The sequence below is a fragment of the Leuciscus leuciscus genome, assembly GCF_965113295.1.
Source record: "Leuciscus leuciscus genome assembly, chromosome: 3".
In the NCBI taxonomy this organism is placed as follows: Eukaryota; Metazoa; Chordata; class Actinopteri; order Cypriniformes; family Leuciscidae; genus Leuciscus; species Leuciscus leuciscus.
In genome coordinates, this window is record NC_138727.1 from 22,347,502 (window position 1) to 22,356,763 (window position 9,262).

A 9,262-nucleotide genomic window follows, 5' to 3' on the forward strand; every position below is an offset into this window, starting at 1 on the left:
TGTCCAGTTATCAGACTTGCGGTGTGGTGTCCAGTTGTCAGATTCGCGGTGTGACTTTGAAAAAAATTCTGCCCTACTCTCTGACTCGGATTGGCTGTCAGGTTTCGGCATTAGGAATGATGATTGGTTTTTAAAGCCGCGAAGTTTATGGTAACTATAGAGATATAGCGGGTAACGTTACTCTGACTCGGACTGGCTGTCAGGTTTCGGCATTAGGAATGATGATTGTTTTTTAAAGCCGCGAAGTTTATGGTAACTATAGATACATAACACACACACACACACACACACACAACACCCCCCCCCCCCCCCCCCCCCCCCCCCCAAATGTTTTTTCATCGGATCTGCACAAGTCACGTAGGTGACCCATTTTGTTTTTAAAACGGCGAATTTCGCCGAAAGGTGAGGAGTTTTCATGCCTGCACATTTTTGGGGCTCTCTACAGTCTCTTCATCCATACTTTTTTTCATTTTCTTTTTCCCTCTTTTGCTGGCCATGGTGGACCTGGGTCAGAATAAATAGTGATAAACCACATCATTAAAACTTTTTTGGCTATGATATTTAATATTAAAATCGGTGAATGTACTTTATTTTTATTAAAAGTAAGTATATGTATATCTATCAAGATAGAGAGAAAGAGATAGATATACATAGATAGAGATACATAGACAATATATATATATATATATATATATAGGCTATATATATATAGAGAGAGAGAGAGAGAGAGAGAGAGAGAAAGAGAGAAAGAGAGGGATACATAGATAAGATAGAGAGAGAGAGAGAGAGAGAGAGAGAGAGAGAGAGAGAGAGAGAGAGAGAGAGAGAGAGTCTGACCATAGACTGTAGTGGTTATCTGACATTGCCTATTGTAAAGTTTATAGTAAAGCAGTCAAATGAGACGGTGCAATCAACAATCCTATACATAATTTAATACATCTCACATCAATATATTATCTAAATATGTATATAGCAACAAAAACACTTATACCATACCTACAGTATCTTCTCAACTCGTACTCGTTTTGCAGGCGTCTCCAGACGATTCCTTTTTTTAAACAATAGAGAACGTTATTGGGTCACGTGGTAATGCGGTTGACGTACAGAAACCGCGCACGCGCAGGTTGGCGGCTAGGCGCGGCAGCGCGGGATTTCAAATATGGTGTCTGTACCATTGCCACAGCACAAACAAAATGACAAGATAAAGCTTATTAAATGGATGCAGCGAAATAAATTATTGGCCAAGATGTGGACACTGCAGAAGAAAAATGAAGTTCGTGAAAGACAACAGAAAAGATGGATATACCTGGTGAGTGGTTTGGAAAAAAGGAGTCATTTATTTATTTTTAATTTACTGATCACTTTACTACCATTCATCTTTTTATTTCTTTAAAAAAAAAAAAAAAACAGGGTGTGCTATCGCAAACAGAACCACACCCAAAGGAAGAAAAAATCAATCCGGACTGGATCAATTTTTTCAGGATCTCATAAAGACCTTCATCAATGGTTTATGTTTATTTACAGGTAATTCACACAATTTTATATATATATATATATATATATATATATATATATATCATTAAACTCCACAACATGCTTTCTTAGAAGTTAAGTAGCCATCAGACATGTTATAGGATTTCCGTGGCTCTGTTTGACCAGATTTAAGGCCATATAAAGAGGGTAAAATAGCTTAATTATTATAGCAAAATTCTTAATTATAATATTAAGTGTTATTAATTTTTCCTGCCGATGGAAAAACAGAGAAATGTCGATACATGTGATTTCAAAGTCAAAATGCTGCGATGTTGCACATTGTACTGGCTTGTGGAATTGTGTTTTTAATATTATTGTAATATGTTATATGGTTGTAAAAGGGCATATTTTATGTCCCTCGGTCATGGTCATAAAAAAAATTTGGTAAAAAAGAGAAAAAAAAAAAACAAGAATAAAAAGAAGTAAAACTGTAGCAACAGTAGTAAAGCATAAACATGTCAAAATAAGAGTCCCAGTGAATTTATGGCTTGTTTATGATTATGCTTGCAGGGTTTTTTTGTTGTTGTTGTTGTTGTTGTTGTTTTTTACTGGATATTCTTTTGGTTATACAACAAGCTGTTTCTGTGGCTTCTCCCTGAGCCACCCCATTACAGGAAGGAAAGACAAATAGCATTATCTAACAAATTCAATTATATACAGTAGGTATACTAGTATCAACAAAATAATCTATTTGTTGTGTTTCTTTAAACACAATTTTATACTAGGAAACTAACATATCATAAACCTCTAATTAGTATGTATTGATGTGTTAGTACACAAACCAAGTTTATTCTGTAAAAATAGAATAAAACATGTCTTGAGTTACTTGCATTAACCCTGTTCTGCAGTTGAATGTGTGCCCCAACCATAGGCCCCAATCTGAAAGAATCTGATATATATTATTTATTTCCTTATATACATTAATATACATTTATTAACTTATATAAGTTTGTTCTGTATGAACATGTAGTATTTATTTGTGCAGGCTTAAAAACACTGATTTTCTTGCTCAAATTCATGTTGGAACATTTAAAAAAAAATCTAATAGTTTTTTTTTTTTTTTGCAAGCATGACAAATATCTATAAATATATAACATGCCTCATAATTTTGGTTATTTAAAGGTACCATTGGCCTTTTTCATTCATTTTATTATTGTTAATTTAAATATAAAATAAAAATAAAAATGTTTAACTGCTGTGTAAATGCATGTATGCCACATCTGGGCAGCATTAAACAATTTGCCACTACAGATGCAATTTTAAGTAATTTTTTTTATATAAAAGATGGGACAGATACATTATATAATGTAAGTAAAAACAAATCCCCCTAATGATCATTTTCATTGGGAAAATGTCACAAACTTTAATTTATGACATTGGTAAGGTTTTACGTTTTGTAAATACTAACTTTGTTGTTTTATAGGTTTGCTCAAGGATTGAGATTACGCCAGATTGACATGATGGAAGATGGAGTGGCATCCAGTTCAACAACACTCTCAAAAATGAACAAAAAGCTCAGAAAGGTAAGCTTAAGTGTTAGTTTTGATTTGATTAGTTTTGGATTCTGTTCTGTTATAATGTAAATTCCCATTTTGTTAAATACAACTCTGGTGTGCATCCTGGGATTGTTGAAAAAATTGTAAACAAATCAAGTTTAGAGTACATATGAAGAGTTCAGATTCAAAAACCTGTTAATGCCATCTGAAATTTTCATCTAGAATGATAATTTTTATCAAGCTCGTATATTTAGTTTCAATAATTTCACTTAAATGGCAATTAATAGGTAATTTTCATTGCCATTTAAGTGAAATTACTGAACTTAAATATACAAGCTTCATAAAAATGATCATTCTAGGAGGAAATTTCAGATGGCATTTAGAGGCTTTTGCATCTGAACTCTTCATATGCTTGAAACTAAATCTGGTGTAATAGTTTGCTTTTTATGCTTTCTAAGGCTATGTTCACACTTAGCGTCTTTTTTCAAACTGCCAGCGTCTGTTCTACATTATAACCCTATGGAGTAAACCGTTTTTTCAAAAAAGTCCTGAGCGCTTTTTTAGACGCCACCGCCGGCGTCTTTTTCTGCAGCTCAGAGCGTCTTTTTAAGTTGAAAAAAGTTCAACTTTTCTGAAAAGAACGCCCTACGTCAAGCGCCTTTTTGACAGCTGACCAATGACAAGCGAGTAGCGAGACCTGTCGTTTCCATAACAACAAGAACAACTGTCTGTCGTGCACCCACAAACGTCTTTGTGAACCGACATTCTCCTCCCCGGTAACTTCAAAAGCCAACGCAAGAGCCAACTTTCTCTTTCTCGACATTTTTTGCATCACACAGCACTAGGCTACTGTTGCCCGGTCTCACCCCAAAACGTCATATACTGACGCGTCTTGACCATGCGTCAACATACGACGAAAAGGGTACCCCTTTAACGTCAATATGAGACGCAGACAGAAGCGCACCAGCAGCGCCTCCTAGCGGTACCCTAACGCATACCTAAACCTACCCATAACCCGAATCGTCACATATGGACGTTATGGGGGTACCCCTTTCGTGTATGTTGACGCATGGTCAAGACGCGTCAGTATATGACGTTTTGGGGTGAGACTGTGTTACAGTTAACAGCCGTGTTAGTTATAGCAACAAAAGACGCGCTCGGCTGCTATTTGTAACCGAACGCTGCCAGCGTTTTTTTTTTTGCTAAAAAAACGCCGTTGTCAACTTTTTCTTGTCAAAAAAGACGCTAAGTGTGAACATAGCCTAACAATGGTTTTTAATTAAAAGGTGTGCACAAATGCATTGAGAAGGATGAAAAGAAAGCACCAATTCAAAATTGGAGGGCGATCGAGACATCGTTTCGTTGTAATTGATGAGTCAAAATTCACTCATAAAAGAAAGGTAAAAAAAAATAATAAATCAGCTCAAATCTAGTTAGTAATTAGTAATTACTAGTAATTTAGCATAGCAGAACTGCATTTGGTTAAGATTTTATGTGCAAACTTTTAAGATGTATTGTGTATTTGTGTATACATAACTGAAATTATGTATTTCTTATAGTATAACCGTGGACGGTATGGTGGTACTTGGGCAAGACATGGATGGGTGTTTGGTCTGTTAGAAGTACACCACAGTAGCCGAAGACCTGTTCTTAAGCTGGTCCCTTCACGAGCACGCACAACTCTGATCCCAATCATTAAACGGCATGTTAGAAGCGGTTCAACAATCTACAGTGATTCCTGGCGGGCATATGTACAGTCCCTCACTAAAGAAGGATATCATCACTATCCGGTAAACCACAAGAATAACTTTGTGGATCCACAGACTGGCAGCCACACTCAACACATTGAGAGATACTGGCAAACAATTAAAGGACAAGTGTGGAGATTAAGGGGGAACCGTACTGAGAAAATGCTAAAGAGCCACTTGAAGTTTATTGAATGGACATATTGGCTAGGAAAGAAAACCAAGAAAGGCATCTTTGGAAGGCTCATTCACGACATAAGTCAAAAATACAGAGTGTGAGTCCATTAGTTTTGACTTTTGTCCACTGACCTCAGTGGACTTTCAAGAATACACTTTAGAGTGTAAATTTCATTTATAAAATATGTATTCTCATTAATGTTTGTGAAACATTGTACATTTTAGCAGTTAATTATATGTTGTATTTGAAGGGGGAAAATACATTTTGATAATGTCACCTTTTGTGTGCAGGCAGGTGGATGGAAAGGGTAACACCACATCAATTCGACTCTACACTATTGAGTTAAAATACAGTATTCAGTCATTGTAATGTAGTTGGGAAGCTACTGCTTGTATTTATGCTGTGAACTAGTGAGTTTACCCAAACTAAGGTACATATGGACAAGGTAAGATAGAAATTAAGTACTCTTAAGTACAGTCTTGATACACTTTATTTTACGTAGCTTATACCTGTGTAATATTATGTAGTTGCAATGTAATAAAGAAGCTAATGCATGTATTTAAGCTGTGAACTAGTGAGTTAATTCAAACTAAGGTACATATGGATAAGGTATGTAGATACACATGAAGTCCACTTAAGTACAGTCTTGATACACTTTATTTTACGTAGCTTATACCTGTGTAATATTATGTAGTTGCAATGTAATTAAGAAGCTAATGCATGTATTTAAGCTGTGAACTTGTGAGTTAATCCAAACTAAGGTACATATGGATAATGTATGTAGATACACATGAAGTCCACTTAAGTACAGTCTTGATACACTTTATTTTACGTAGCTTATACCTGTGTAATATTATGTAGTTGCAATGTAATTAAGAAGCTAATGCATGTATTTAAGCTTTGAACTAGTGAGTTAATTCAAACTAAGGTACATATGGATAATGTATGTAGATACACATGAAGTCCACTTAAGTACAGTCTTGATACACTTTATTTTACGTAGCTTATACATGTGTAATATTATGTAGTTGCAATGTAATTAAGAAGCTAATGCATGTATTTAAGCTTTGAACTAGTGAGTTAATTCAAACTAAGGTACATATGGATAAGGTATGTAAATACAAATGAAGTACACTTAAGTACAGTCTTGATACACTTTATTTTACGTAGCTTATACCTGTGTAATATTATGTAATTGCAATGTAATTAGGAAGTTAATGCATGTATTTAAGCTGTGAACTAGTAAGTTAATTCAAACTAAGGTACATATGGATAATGTATGTAGATACACATGAAGTCCACTTAAGTACAGTCTTGATACACTTTATTTTACGTAGCTTATACCTGTGTAATATTATGTAATTGCAATGTAATTAGGAAGTTAATGCATGTATTTAAGCTGTGAACTAGTGAGTTAATCCAAACTAAGGTACATATGGATAATGTATGTAGATACACATGAAGTCCACTTAAGTACAGTCTTGATACACTTTATTTTACGTAACTTATACCTGTGTAATATTATGTAATTGCAATGTATTTAGGAAGCTAATGCATGTATTTAAGCTTTGAACTAGTGAGTTAATTCAAACTAAGGTACATATGGATAAGGTATGTGAATACAAATGAAGTACACTTAAGTACAGTCTTGATACACTTTATTTTACGTAGCTTATACCTGTGTAATATTATGTAATTGCAATGTAATTAAGAAGCTAATGCATGTATTTAAGCCCTGAACTAGTGAGTTAATTCAAACTAAGGTACATATGGATCAGGTATGTAAATACAAATTAAGTACACTTAAGTACAGTCTTGATACACTTTATTTTACGTAGCTTATACCTTTGTAATTTTATGTAATTGCAATGTAATTAGGAAGCTAATGCATGTATTTAAGCTGTGAACTAGTGAGTTAATTCAAACTAAGGTACATATGAATAAGGTATGTAGATACACATGAAGTCCACTTAAGTACAGTCTTGATACACTTTATTTTACGTTGCTTATACCTGTGTAATATTATGTAATTGCAATGTAATAAGGAAGCTAATGCATGTATTTAAGCTGTGAACTAGTGAGTTAAATCAAACTAAGGTACATATGGATAAGGTATGTAGATACACATGAAGTCCACTTAAGTACAGTCTTGATACACTTTATTTTACGTAGCTTATACCTGTGTAATTTCCTGTAATTGCAATGTAATTAGGAAGCTAATGCATGTATTTAAGCTGTGAACGGGTGAGTTAATTCAAACTAAGGTACATGTGTGGTACTAAGTACTTTCTTACATAATTACAATGTACCAAGTTTGTAACATGTATGTAACAGACTCGGCTTGTTACATATGTGTAACAGTAGCTGCCTATTACATGTGTGTAATTACAATCTGTAAGTACAGGCTGTACCATAACTTAGTTACATGTTAATTACATTTTGGTACATGTAATTACAATGTTTATTACTAAGTAATTAACTAAGTAATTACTCTGTATCAAGGACACCGTAAAATAAAGTGTTACCCAGAACGGAAGTGGAACTGTCATCTGCAGTACTTCCAGCTCCTTCTGATGTTCAGCAGTCCAGGTCTTTGGAAGCGTCTGCTTTAGAACGAGTCATGAGCTTGTTGGAAAAAGTCCTGTTAAAAGAGTCTGCCAGCAAAGAGCCAAGTTCAAGTGTGAAGCCCAAAGGAAGCCTGCCTCGAGTAAAAGGCCTCAATGACCTGCCATGCACTGTCTGTTCGAGCCCTGATCATTCTGGCCTCACGCATTGTCTTGAGAAAAAGTTGTGCTTCCATTGTCACTCTCCTGACCATTCCCGCTTTGTCTGTCCTGAGAGAGTGAAATCTCCGTCTTCTCAAGGGCTGGGAAACTAGAAGATCTGCACTCAAGGGAGGACGGTGTGGATCGTGATTTTATTCCTCCAAATCAGTGTTGTATGAATGACCCAACCTCAGTTTATTGTCTTTCTAGTTCTGTTGAGCCTGCAGGGAGAACTATCATTTTTCAGAACACGCACAGAGTACAGCGGATTGATAGTCTGTTTTACACACCGGCAACAGTATGGGGCGACCTTCAGCTGAAAGCTATGGTTGACAGTGGCTCCATGGCATGCACGTTGAGTGAAGCTGCTGAAAGTCTCTTGTTACAGCACAAACCCAATCTACGAAAGTTCCCTGCCAGTGATGTTGTCATAATTGGTTGTGGTGGACAGCGTGTTACCCCGAAAGTGATGTATGAGCTTGAGCTCTCAGTTTATGCCTGCAAGATGTTTGTTCCAGTTTTAGTGGTTCCAGGGCAAACCGACGATTTGATCCTGGGCAGCAATGCTATCAAGTGGCTGATTCGAAAAATGAAAGAGACCGACGGATACTGGAGACTCGTTTCCAGCCCGGTTAACTCTGAAGATGTTGAATGTCACCAATTCCTGTCTCTACTTTCAAATGTGGAACGATGGAAGGGTGAAGACATACCTGATAGAGTGGGGACTGCTAAGTTGAAGGAGAAAATAACTCTAGAACCGCACCATGAACATCTCGCTTGGGCTCAGCTTCCTGAGTCAACAGCTGTTTCTGTGGGGAGCACAGTCATTGTTGAGCCAACTCTCTGTAAATGCCGTCCAAGGAACGTGATCATAGGGAGAGTCATCACACCTATGTGGGGCAGTAGATGGGTGCCGTTCAAAATAATGAACCCTACAGACAAAGTAATCATTCTTAAGAAAAACACAAAGATTGTGGATGTTTTTACTTGTATTGCTGTGGGAGAGTTGTCTACACCTGAGTCCCTGAAGAGTAACGTTCAGTGTGCTGCAAGTCCTGTAAATCATGTACGGACCTGTGATGAAAGGAGAAACGTGCTGGATAAATTAGAACTGCAGGATGTTGAATCTGGATGATTGTGAAGTGTCAGAGGAGTGGAAGGATAGACTTCTGAACCTCATTGAGAAGTATGAGTCAACCTTTTCACGCGGAAAAATGGATTGTGGAGAAGCCACCGACTTTGTCCACAAAATCCACTTAGTGGACGAGAAGCCATTTCGACTCCCTTATCGACGTGTAGCCCCCAGACACTATGATAAGCTGTGCACTGCCTTGAGTGAGATGGAAGTTAAAGGCATTATAAGGAAGTCTCAGAGTGAATATGCATCGCCGCTAGTTTTAGTGTGGAAAAAGAATGGTGACCTTCGTATTTGTACAGATTTTAGATGGCTGAATGCGAAGACAGTGAAGGACGCTCACCCACTCCCACATCAAGCGGATGCACTCGCAGCTTTGGGAGGTAACGTTTTCTTTTCAACCATGGACT